At 42.6% G+C, this 8,501-nt stretch overlaps 1 long non-coding RNA gene across 1 annotated transcript; it reads right to left on the reverse strand.

Moving 5' to 3' along the window:
• Nucleotides 1-1,222: 1,222 nt before the first annotated feature.
• On the reverse strand, nt 1,223-1,638 carry LOC117883889. The gene is made up of 3 exons (XR_004647434.1): nt 1,569-1,638; nt 1,365-1,478; nt 1,223-1,274 (listed from the first exon to the last, which is right to left on the reverse strand). It is a non-coding gene; the product is annotated as an uncharacterized LOC117883889 (long non-coding RNA).
• Between the last annotated feature and the right edge of the window lie 6,863 nt (nt 1,639-8,501).

The following is an 8,501-nucleotide window of genomic DNA, read 5'->3' on the forward strand; positions in this document are numbered from 1 at the left end:
CAAAATATCTATCACCATTAAAATATATTTACGACCATCATTGTGGTTAGAATAGGAGGTCATGTCAACCAAATCCGCCTGCCATTGCGCGTCCACATCAGACATAACCATTTTATTTCTTTTAAATTTAATCCTTATGTAAAGTGTAAGCATCTTGATCCACAAGACAAGCTGCAACCTGCTTTCTGCTCAAAGTTTTATGGTGCCTTTTAGCAGCCTGAAATAAGGGTTTTACACCCCAAAACTCCCAACTTTTCCAGGAGAGTACTACATTTTCTTTAGCAACCTCACCATATCTAACCCGTTTTACTTTAAAACGTATGTATATGCAAGATCCAATTTTTGCTTTTATTTTTATTTAATACAGAAGCGGTTATACACATCTTACTTTTTAAAAGACAAGCTTTTAATGCAGAAGCAAAGTAATATAGGATACAGATATACACTTTTATTTAATACAAAAGCAAAGGGAATTATTATACAAGCTTTTTTATTTTACAATGCATCTTAATCAATATTCAGGTTTATTTTTTTTTGACCCTTTAGGGTAAGGACCTGGCATGTAAAAAGTTTTAGAATCCATTTTACGAACCCTGCTACACACTGATCAGCCAATTTTGGCTGCCACCTTATTTGACAGGTCTACCAGCAATGCCACCGGGTCTGACGTCCCTGCAACCTCCCTGATCATTTTGACTACTTCAATTACAATTTCAATGGTCATGTTAAGCTTTTTCAGTTTGTAGCCTTCAGCTATAATTATATTTAGGATCCGGGCCACATCAGTTTAGAATAAATATGTCTAATCTGGTGAAATACTTCTGAGCAACCCCAAATGATACAAGGGTGACTAAGTGGATTGGGAGTATCAACTGCACAGGCTGTACAGTTTTCAAAAAGCTGTTCTTTCAAGCAATGGTAAATGGTTTTTACTACAATAAATAATAATAATAATGGCTATAATGTCATCTTCGCAGCTCTGCTGGTCACCCTCCTTACTTTTTACAGTCTTTTTTAAAAAATCTTGCTTCATACAAGAACAGCAGGTGCATATCATGGATATTCTTTTCAAAGGGCATCTCTCTTTATCCTCTTTATCCTCTGAACATGTCTGGCAAAAGCAAAGAAAAAAAACATGTTTTAAATTCTTTGGTGCAATCATTTAAAAATAAAAAAGGCAAACAATTTACTCATGCTACCTCAGTCATACCCTCATCTGATTCTGAATCATCATCATCCCCAACTGTTGCACTGTCGGGCACCTTGTCAGCTCCCTGTTATTAAACACAAACAAATAGCCTTGTTTAAACCACCCCTTATATATATATTTATATTTCTTTCAAGATGCTCTAGGTTTTTTTTACCTCATTATGTTCTTTTGATTCTACATCTGATGACAGCTCGCTGCACACCCTGGCTGTATCATTTCTTTCTGAATCACCACAGGCGGAGGTTCCGTCGGTAATCGTTTCAGCAACCTATTATTAAGCACAACCGTATAGTAGCATTTAACCACCACCTTACATAGATATATTTCTTTTCTTTCAAATAATTTAAGATGCTTTTACCTCATCATGCTCTTCTGGCTCTGCATCTGTCGGCCACTCGTCACACACCAGAGAGGTGATCCTGTACGTCCCTGACTTCGTTATCTGTCCAAAAACCAAAAAAATAATTTTTAAGGGCATAAATGTAATAATTATTTTCACACCTGGTAAAGCTTTCACTTGCTTTTACCATAACAATGTTGCCATCTTTCCATGACTTGGGGTCTATCGGTTGGTTCTCTACATCACTATCCTCCAACGGTCCTTCGGTTGCCATGTCCTTGCCATTTAAAAAACAAAAATATTTAACCATAAATATTTATAAAACATTTGTAATTTTTCATCTATTTGTTATAAAAAGGGCCTTACCTCCGCCTTCAAGTCTGCTTCCTCCAAAGTCGGCAAGAAATTTTTTCACATGCTATCCTTTTCCTCTTTTACAACTGGCAGTGACTCCATAAAGGCTTCCTGTTTCTTCGGTTCAATTTCAGGATGAAATGCGGGGTTCGGCAACGGGTCTTCCTCTTTCGCAAAATAAGTGTAAATGGGTCTTCTTTTCTGAACACAAGCTGGGGCACCCACAGGCAATTCTGGCTTCTTGGCATCTGTAGGCATCTTGTAAAAGAACATGGCCATTGTGTCTAGGCTACCAATTTTAAAACTGCTGGTCACAAAAACATGTGGTTTTATACACACAGTCAAATGCTCATTGGCTAGAGTTTTTCAAATAATCCGTTTCTGAAGGACTCTTGTTTTAAAATCTTGGTATGAAAGGATTGGTTCAAAAAGTGCATTCTGTAAAACAGCTATGGATTGGTCCACCGAAGGCAGGGCTAGCTCACAAGGTTCGCCGCCCAGAACAGCAATCATTTCACTACCAACAGTTGCTGGGGTAGGATGTTTTGCTCTGCATGTGTTCAGTAACACAGCCTCTCTTATTGCTTTTTTTTTTTGATTCTCTAAAACCTTTTTTTCTTTTCCCTGTGCTTATTTTTCCTCTTTTTCTATTATTTAAAAATCATCTCTCCTTACTAAATCTAACCAAACAACCGTTCTTCTCTTTAATAACCTTTCTTTCCTTTCTCCCTCTAAACCTAACCAAAGCTTTCTTTTTTAATCTTTAAGCTCTCTCATGCTATTCTTTCAATCCTTTTCTCTAAACAATCAACCAAACGTATCAAAGCACAAGCATGCAACATTCCCCCTATTCAAACATAATTTTTTTTTCAAAATGGCCGATGTCGCCAAACCTCGACACCAATGGAAATGGGAATGGAGGGCGGGACATAAGCCCTAAAGGGGGCTTGGAAACCTGTCAAAAATAGATGGTGATGAATATTATCATGGTATATACTACTACATGTGGGTCAAGACGACTTTTCCTGGGCTACTTCCTACTAAAGTCTTTTTAGTTTGGGGCATGGCCCCACTAGTCCAGTTGCCCCAGCGTTGGGGCTTATCTGCAGGCTCCCCTTGGCAGGGTAAGGCTTACTTGCTTCCAGTGGCTGTGCTGGCTGTCAGGTCACCAATCTCTTTGGGCAGGCAAACAGAGAGCTCCTGCCTCCTCATTATTCAGCTCCCAGGTGAACCCAGCTCCCTTCTTTTCTCCCCAGCTCCAGGCCTGGCATTTGCTGCAGATATAGCAGGGCAGGGCTAGCTGAACCCAAAGGTTTTCTTTAACACCTGCCATGCCAGGTGGCAGTTTCTCTGCTCCCTCACACATTCTCTCCCATGACTCCATTAGGGGTCTGTCACACACACACTGCAACTGCTCTCCACCATCCCATGAAAAGAAGTCTGCATTCAGATGAGCTCTCCTAGCCCGGAGCTGGTTGCAGGAGAAGGGCTGGAGGCAAAGGGACCATCTCATGATTCAGGGGTTGTGTTTTTCCTGGCATGTAGCCAACAGAGAGGGGCAAGGTCAGTGACTAGGGTGAAGTGTGCACCCAGAACGTAATAACTGAATGAGTCCATAGCCCATTTTACCGCTAAGGCTTCTTTCTCGATTACGAAGTAGGCCTTCTTCTTCGGGTACAGCTTCTGGCTAATGTATAGTATGGGGGTGTTCGTTAACTCCTACTACCTGACATACAATGGCTACTAGGCCCACATCTGAGGTGTTCGTCTGTAACAAGAACTCCTTGGTGAAGTCAGGGCTGTACAAGATGAGTTCCTGACAGAGCTGGGCTTTCAGAGTTTGAAAAGCCTCCTCACAGGCTCTGGTCCACTGGATCCTTTTGGGACTCTCATTCTTGAGGAGATCAGAAAGAGGAGCCACAATAGAGGAGAACCCTGGAACAAAACAGCGGTAGAACCCAGCCAGTCTTAGAAATCAGCATACTTGTTTCTTTGAGGGGGGGAGGCACAGCTGGAGGACCTGCACCTTGCTAATCAAGGGTCGGACTGTGCCCTTTCCCAATGTGTACCTGACGTAGGTGGTCTCATCCTTACTAAGGTGACATTAAGTGGGGTTCGCTGTCAGGCCGGCCTCTTCAAGGGACTGTAGCACCGCAGTCACATGTTTCAAGTGGTTCTGCCAATCGCAACTATAAATCACCATGTTGTCTAGGTATGCAACTGAATACCAGCTATGGGGGTGGAGAATTTGGTCCATTAGTCACTGAAATGTGGCCAGGGCCCCATGCAAACTGAAGGGCATGGTCTGGAATTGGAAGAGCCTGAAGGGGGTGGAGAAAGGTGCCTTTTCGCTGGAGTTGGGTGAGAGGGGGATCTGCCAATATCCTTTTGTTAAGTCTAGAGTAGTGATGTACTGTGCCTTTCCTAGCAGGTCAAGCAGCTCATCGATGCATGGCATCGGGTACGCATTGAACTTTGATATTCCATTAACCTTGCGGAAGTCAATGCAAAAGGGGTGGTTCCATCAGGTTTAGGGACCAATACCATGGGACTTTTCCAGTCACTGAAAGACTCCTTGCTAGCATTGAGTGGAGTTCCTTTTTCATGGTCTCTCTTAGTTTCTGGGGAAGGTGCTGAGGATTTTCCCTGACCTTAACTCCTGGTTCCATCTGAATATGATGGGTTATCAGGTGAATCTGTCCTGGTTGGGTAAAGAAAATGGAAGAGAAGGCAGTGATCAGTTGTTGAGCCTGATTTCTCTGCTCTGGGATAAGGTTGTCCCCAACCTTGTTGTCATTGGTAATTTATGTAATATATCTTGTATATTTGTTAGAATGTGGTGAACTGAAAAGTGTAAAGTAGGTGAAAATGAACTAATTTATATCATTTTTACTTATTTACACCAAATATATTTCTCTTCTTTAAAAGGGCCATTCTGTTCTGTAACTTAATGTATAATTCCAGACCTGGAATGACTGTTTGCCTTGGTATAACTTCCTTCTGATGTCCAGAACATTGATGTGCAGAACTGGGTTTGAATTTCAGCAGGGATAAAATGTGAAGACCAAAATGTGATACTGGAGCTTCAGTAAGGCTACCTTATTCTTTAACATAAGTATTTAGTTTACCATGATAACAGGATCCCAGCATATAATACTGTTACCAGATTTGCCTGTTACTTTGGGGTATGCTAATTTATTAGGGTTACTCTTCTGGGTGGGGGAGGTCTGTAATTCTATTAATGTACTGCTTGTGTCACTTGTGTTATCATACGGAGCTCTACTTCTCCCTGTTGCAAGTTCCCTCCCAATGGAGCTATCCTGCAGGACCTAGGTTCCCCAGGGCCGGGTTCTTCCAGCCCTAGAATCAGATGAACACATGCACACATTAACAGAGCGTGTCAGAGAAGACCAGGTTAATCAGCACTCCCAAGCAGATCCCTTATATGTCCCTGGACTCAGTAGGCTGGGTGGAGCAGCATTTCCAAGCTGTCACCCTCATAGGCCCTTGGATTCAGCAGGCTGGGTCAAACAGCACCTCCCAGATGTCACCCTCATATGCTATGGGAACCGCACTGGAACAGAGTAAGCCTGAGCAGGCTGGGTCGAGCAGCACTTCCAAACTGCCACCCTCATATGTCCCAGGTTTGGCACGTCCCTATCCTCACTGTGACGTTGCACTCTATATGATTTTATGCAAGTATGCTGATGAGTATGAATATAATGTAACTAGAATATGCTCCGTGCAAAAGGTCTCTTGTAAGGTATCATTACAAAGCTTATAATCTACTGAGAGTGGTCATCCTATTTGTATAAATGTACCACTCTTGTATCTAAAACTAGAAATATAAAATATAACTCTGAGGGCCTATTGTAATTATGCAAAGTGTGGGCCATTAATGGTGGTTTGGAATCTTGATGGCTCCCATTAACCAGGACAATTGTCTGTAGATGGCTCTGTTTTACTTGTGAGTCTTCCTGTATATGTATGTGCTGGCAAGTGGGTAATGAAGTCTTACAGTGACATGTGATCATGTCACCTGAACTGGAATCCATCTTTAACCTGATGTTTTTCCATTGAGGGGGTTGTGGTGGGAACCCAGAGGGACAAAGGATTCACGCCTTAATCAAAAGTTATATAAGTGGGTGGAACAGAGAAAAGGGAGAGCCATCATGAGAAATCCCCTACCTACCACCTGAGCTGGAACACGGGCTGTACCAGGGGAAAGGATTGTGCCCAGACTAGGAATGTGTCCAGTCTGTGAAATAAACTTATTGAAACATTTCTGAGGGTTAGATTTTACCTGTATTAAGTTTTATTACTGTATTAGGCTTAGATTTGTTTGTTTTATTTTATTTTACTTGGTAATTCACTTTGTTCTGTCTGCTATTACTTGGAACCACTTAAATCCTACTTTCTGTATTTAATAAAATCACTTTTTACTTATTAATTAACCGGAGGGTGGGGGGCAAACAGCTGTACATATCTCTCTAGCAGTGTAATAGAGGGTGAACAATTTATGAATTTACTCTGCATAAGCTTTATACAGGGTAAAATGGATTTATTTGGGGTTTAGACCCCATTGGGAGTTGGGCATCTGAGTGTTAAAGACAGGAACACTTCTGTAAGTTGCTGTCAGTTAAGTCTGCAATTTTGGGGCATGACCCTGGGTCTGTGTTGGAGTGGACTGGCATGTCTGGCTCAGCAAGATAGGGTGCTGGATTCTCAGGCTGGCAGGGAAAGCAGGGGCAGAAGTAGTCTTGGCACAACAGTTGGCAGTTCCCAAGGGGGGTTCCGTGATTGAACTGTCACACCCACTTTCACATTACTATTGTTATGATAGTGACCCACTTGATGAGCAAACCCCACGGGATTTTTGGACACTGCAGGGATCTTTAGCTTAGGTATGAAGAGCGTTGCTGCAGAGCGAATGAGGAAGCCAAAAAACACCTATGAGGGAGAGAGAGAGAAACAAGCAGCTTAACCACGAAAATTATTTATTGCCAGGTAATAACCATAGGGGAGCCAAACAAACAAAACAGTTATAATATTAAATATAACTTAAATTTGATTATAAAAGTCAAGTTTAGAAAACTATAACTGATCAACACAAGTTGGGGTCAGAAAGCTATACCGAGAGCGAGCGAGCTGGGCTCTCGCCACTCCGTGAAGCGTGAATCGATTGGGGGTCCCAGGTGGTGGTGGTAGCTGAGGGCCAGGAGTGCTGGAGACAGGCAGAGCCCCCAACATGATCAGTCAGGAGAAGATGAAGTCCCAATGGAACTGATGCAGATTTTGGATCCAGGCATCAGAACACTTATTTGAGCATGGGTAGGGTTTTTTCTAGGGAAATAACAATGGTTCCAGGGAGAACACTAGATTTGTTTATGGGTAAACAGATGGCTCAAGGGAGTATACCAAAGTTGTTTTGTTCAAGCTAGACAATAGGAACTGATCATTCCTGGCTATGGGCAGTGTTCCTTAGAGGGAGTTCAAAATGCAATTAGGGAGCTTCACTGTTTTGGATACCAATAAAGGATTTATTACTAGAATTGGTCTGATAACTACTGAGCTGGGTGTGTGCAGGCGTGGGTTCATTAACATCTGGAGCAGAGATCCCCCATCATACAGTGCTTCCCTGCTTTTCTGGTCCTGGAGTTTTGTGCGGTTCTTGCACTGGAATCTCTGTTCTCCATTCTGTATGCTAATGAAGATGCCTTCCTGTCCCATCTTCGATGCAAATGAGGTTAGGGGAGTTTCCTTAATACTGTCACCCTTGTCCCAGGGGTTTAGGTGTGTCACCCACTGCCTCTTCACTGCTTTTTGTAAGTCTCTCTTCTGATCAGTTTTGGTTCAAGCAGAGGCTGGGGGGCAGGGAAGGTCTTTCGTGAGTCGTGTACCCTGGTACTGTGCCCTAGTTCCCCAAGAAAACAGAGCTGATGTAGTTTACCCTGATAACAGGATCCCAGCGTATAATACAGCTTTGCTATTCAGGTCAAGATGCTGCATTGGGTCCATCTCAATCAAATGGCTAGGCTGCCTTCATGGTGGGGATCTCTCATTTTGCAGCCCTTAGTCACACTTTTGCAGGAAACATGCAGCTGACTACTCCAGCTTGTGTATTTTGTGTGCAGTCCTTGAGTTTAGATAACTCTTCAATGTGCCCCTGAGGCAAGAAACCCACCAAAACTTGAATAACTAGTGTCAGGTAGGCTTCAGTGTATTCTGTGTGTTGTATTATGAGACTGGACTCTACCTGCACCTAGATACTTGAGGGGGGACTCTTTCTGCGAATGTCATAAATGTAAAGATACTGTCTGTCCAGTAGAGATTAAACTCCTCCAGTCTGCTGAGATTGGGGATAGAGACCCTGAGGGCCAGCGTTTTGCTATAAGCTGTACAGTACTTAATATACTAAATAGTAAAGCCTTAAATAGAGAACCATGTAAGTATTTAATTTACTGCAATAACCTCCCCCGTCCCCATTGAAGTTTTCTGTCTAATTAACAAACAGACCATCGGGTCCCTTTTGGTAGACTCCTTACATTAGGGTTACCATACGTCTGGATTTTCCCGGACATGTCCATCTTTTTGGGC

This window comes from Trachemys scripta, chromosome 10 (genome assembly GCF_013100865.1).
Source record: "Trachemys scripta elegans isolate TJP31775 chromosome 10, CAS_Tse_1.0, whole genome shotgun sequence".
Classification (NCBI taxonomy): domain Eukaryota; kingdom Metazoa; phylum Chordata; order Testudines; family Emydidae; genus Trachemys; species Trachemys scripta.